General features: G+C 44.6%; 1 pseudogene; it reads right to left on the reverse strand.

Annotated features, from left to right (window-relative positions):
* Positions 1-314: 314 nt before the first annotated feature.
* Positions 315-2,067, reverse strand: LOC128600533 (sperm-associated antigen 16 protein-like; annotated as a pseudogene).
* Positions 2,068-4,605: the final 2,538 nt, after the last annotated feature.

Genomic DNA, 4,605 nt, shown 5'->3' on the forward strand with positions numbered 1-4,605 from the left:
CGATTTTGTCAATTAGCCATTGCAGCCATTGACTCGAGTACTTGGACTAAGTGTGAAATCACCATTATATTCCTGTCTACTGCCTAATGAACAATGTATAAAAGTTGTAGTCATGAGTGAGTCTCTTCTGTTGTAGCACCTCAACTCTGGAGCACCAACAGTCTCACAATCAAACTCCATCTATAAAACTTACAGTAAATCTTTAAACTAATTCCAATATGAATATAATTTTTTAATGAGAGACGCACACATATCAATGTGTCATACCCACCAGGGAGCAGTTGGTAGTCTGTGACAGGGAGCAGAGTAAAAGTTGGGGTCATGCTGTTTGTGATCCCATCAGACGGAGTCTGATTCATGCTCTTTATGTTTTCCACAGAGAGCTACAGGAAGAGAGCCAGTCAGTATGACCCTCGCCAGTCATGATCCCCTTCTGGCAGCCCGCAAAGCCTCCAAAGGTGGTCGTCACTTGCAGATGCTGCAAGCAGTTTGCGCGGATGGAGAGCAAGATAGCTCACAGCCATAGTGTGGGCCTTGCTGGACTTGGTCACAGAGAATTCAGATATTTTGGTGCTTTGAGCAGATAGGGCTTTTATTTTGGCAGGAAGGGACTTATGCATGTATCCACTTGAAACTCTGAATGTTTTGAATGTTTGGTAGTAGTGCTCTTGGTTGGGTTTTTGGCAGGGTCATAAGTCATCACTTTATCAACTGATGGTTTGGTACCTCACTCTGGACTATACCCATTATCTTTCCGAAACCTGTGGGTTCCTCATGAATTTCACAGAGCGCTATCTAGGTTATGAACTTGACTGGAAACTCTGTCCCTTTCAATACTTACCAACATCTTCTGCCTCAGAGCTGTCTGGTACTTTTCATTCAGTTGTTTCAAGGCAAGGCCATGACACTCGTAGTGTTTCTTTAGTCTTCGGATGTCCCCACTCAGTCTGCCTATGGTGCAGTCAATGGAAGTCCTGTTCCTTCTGAAGCTTCACAGTGGGTTTTTTCTTGAAAGGCAGCCTGCTTGTAGCTGTCTAGCTCTTTTTGGATATTTTTCAGCTTATTGTCCAGCAGCTGGTTGTGTGTGTATATGTCAGGGATGAATCCCAGCTGGTTTGTTTTGAGCGTGCCTTTATGTAGCATCTCAAACCATTCTGTTTGGAAGCAATAAGATAAGATAAGATCAATTTTATTGATCCCACACTGGGAAAATTCCCTCATTACAGCAGCTCAATTACACACACAAAAAAATCAGATAGGAAAGAATACACATTAAATAGGAATAGAATTGAAGAGAAAAAAAAAAGTATCTAAAAAATATATACAATAGGAATACAAAACTAAGAATAAAAGTAATAAGAAAATAATAAAAATGGTAATATGTACACTATGGACACCTTAATGTACAGATGAATACAAATTTGAATATATACAGATGAGTAACAACTTCTCTATATACATAAATGGATAAATGGATTATTGCACAGTTAACAATAGAGGGGTGAGCAACAAATAATAATAATGTGTAGGTTGATGATGCAAAAAAACAGCTAGCAGTGCTACATTATGTTGTTGCATTAAAGAGTCTGACTGGTGTAGGGATGAAGGACCTGCGGTAACGCTCTTTCTTGCACTCAGAGTGCAGCAGTCTGCTGCTGAAGGAGCTGCTCAGGGACCTCAATATCTCATAGAGGGTGTGAGAAGAATTGCCCATGATAGACACTAGCTTAGCTAACATCCTCCTCTCCCCCACCACCTCTATGCTGTCCAGAGGGTAGACCAGGACAGAGCTAGCCCTCTTAACCAGTTTGTTGAGACATTTCCTGTCCCTCTCTGTGCTCCCGACTCCCCAGGAAACTACTACATAGAAGGTAGCAGATGCTACGACAGTGTCATAGAAAGATTTTAGCAGGGTCCTGCACACACCATAAGACCTCAGTTTCCTCAGCAGGTGGAGACGACTTTGGCCTTTTTTTATACAGGACATCTGTGTTTGTGGACCAGTCCAGTTTATTGTTGAGGTGAACACCCAGGAATTTATATGTCTCCACCCTCTCGATATCAACACCTTGGATGCTCACTCAGATGTAGACTGAGGTGGTCTCCTGCGGAAACCATTTCGTTTGTCTTGCTGGTGTTGAGGCAGAGGTGCTTTAATGCACACCAGTTGACAAAGTCAGCGATGACCTCCCATAATTCCTGATCCTTCTCCTCGTCCAACAATGACCGTATCATCAAAGAACTTCTGCATATGACAACTGTTAGTGTTATGCCTGAAGTCCGCTGTGTACAGGGTGAAGAGAAAGGGAGTGAGCACTGTACCATTTGGTGCTCCATGCTGCTGACCACCACATCCGACATACAGTCCTGGAGCCTCACACACTGTGGTCTGTCAGTGAGATAGTTGGTGATCCATGCAGCCAGATGGCGGTCAACTCCAGCTACCAAAAGCTTCCCCCTAAGTAGTGATGACTGAATTGTATTGAAAACATTGGAAAAATAAAAAAACCTGATCTTCACAATGCTCCCAGTATTCTCCAGGTGTAGAAGTGATCTGTGCTTCAGATAAATAATGGCGTCCTCAACCCCAATGCCTGATTGGTAAGGGGGGGGGTCTAGCTCTGAGCTCACTAGGGTCCACAGCTGTTCAAGTGTGAAGTTAAGGCTACCGGTCTGAAGTGGTTGGGCTCCCTAGGATGTGCAATTTTGTGTACTGGAACCACACAGGAAGTCTTCCACAGTACTGGAACTTGCGCTACGCTCAGGCTCAGGCTATAGATGTGCAGGATGACCTCACTGAGCTGATCTGCACAGTCTTTAAGCAGTCTGGAACTAATTCCATCGGGGCCTGGGGCCTTTCATGCCTTGATCTTTCTTCACCTGATTGAGTGTCAAAGAGAGACTGCAGGGGGGAGTTGTTGGTGATCCCTGATGAGTGGTATGGGGGAGGTGTGTGAAACCTCCTCAAGTGAGGGATGGTGAGCAGTCAAGAGGTGTGAACTGTGTAATGCTGATATCTCAGAAGCTCTGAGGTTTGACTTGGATTATGCCGATATTCCTGAAGCCCTGAGGGTGGATGTCCCTAATGTCTAATGCCTAATGTCCCAAGAGGGAAAGATTGAGTCGCTGACAGATCTGAGGTCTGGTAGGAGGGGGAGGAGATGGAGCCAAATCAAATATAATAAAGAACAGATTTAATTCCTTTGCCCTGTCACGGTCGCCGGAGACAAGGCCCCTCCCATTGTCTTTGTTCTGACCTGAAATTGTTTTCGGTCCCCTCCAGACCTCCCTCATGTTGTTCTGTTGAAGGTGCTCCCCCAACTTTTTTCTGTAGCTGTCTTTTCCTTTCCTTATCTCCCCTCTGAGATGTTTTTTAACCCTCCTCAGCTCTTCTTTGTCCTCAATTCCGAACAGTCTCTTTTTTTGCTTTAGCAGGGTTTTGAGCTCAGGAGTCACCCAGGGTTTGTTGTTGGAAAACCACAGACCCTTCTTCTTAGGCATGGTATTCTCCACACAGAAGTTAATGTAGTCTGTTTCACAGTGAGTGAGACTCTCAATGTCCTCCCAGTATGAACTACAAATCATTTCCGAGTCCGACAGTCTCTTAGTGCCTCACTGGTCTCCTCAGACCATTTTCTCACATATCTTGTTTATTGGAGGTTGTTTATTCACCAAAGGTATGTAGACAGGCAACAGATGGACTAGGTTGTGATCTGAGTGGCCTAGCGGGGGAAGGGGTGAAGAACTGTATGCATCTTTTGTGCTTGCATACAGCAGATCCAATGTTTTATTGCCCCTAGTGTGGCATTTAATATACGGTGTGAAGGTGGGGAGAGTTGAGGGCAGGGAAGCATGATTAAAGTCCCAAGAGATGAGAAGGAGGGACCGTGGGTGCGATATCTGCAGCTCTGATACAACAGTGTGAAGTAGCTCACATGCCGCTGTAGCGTCAACTGAGGGGGGATGTAGACAGTTATTGCGATGACGTGCGAGAACTCCCTTGGCAGGTAATATGACTGCATGCTAACCACTAGCAACTCAATATCCTTAGTGCACCATTGCTCTTTAACCCTGATATGCCCAGGGTTACACCATCTCTCATTCACAAACATCGCTATTTTCCCATCTTTCCTCTTACTGCTCTCCTTTACTTTCCTGTCCGCTCCCCCCATAATAACGAACAGAATTAATGGTTTGTACTGTCTTTTTCTCTCCCGGCGTTTATGTCCAGCTCTGCTTCCCCTTCTCCTTCTCGTAATTTCCTAGGGGATCACCGGTCTTTCTGTAGGAAATAGCCTGGTGTTGCTCAGTTCTAGCAGCTGCTCCCAATCTAATGTTTTGTTCATTCCCATTTTCATGAGAATGTTGCAAAGAAAATCGCCCATGACTTCAGGGATGGGGCTTCATAATTTCTGGGATGAGGAAGGTATCCGCTCTTCGTACAAACTCAGAATCATTAGTGCGGTTGCACTATCGCAGAATTTCAGTCACAGTGTCTAAATCCTCTTCTTTAGTACACTTTCCTCTTCAAAACTAATCTCTTCGTACTCAAACTCATCCTCTGAGTCTTCTGGAATGGACACTTTTTCTAGATAATACGGACCA

This window comes from Ictalurus furcatus, chromosome 24 (assembly GCF_023375685.1).
Source record: "Ictalurus furcatus strain D&B chromosome 24, Billie_1.0, whole genome shotgun sequence".
Taxonomy (NCBI): Eukaryota; Metazoa; Chordata; class Actinopteri; order Siluriformes; family Ictaluridae; genus Ictalurus; species Ictalurus furcatus.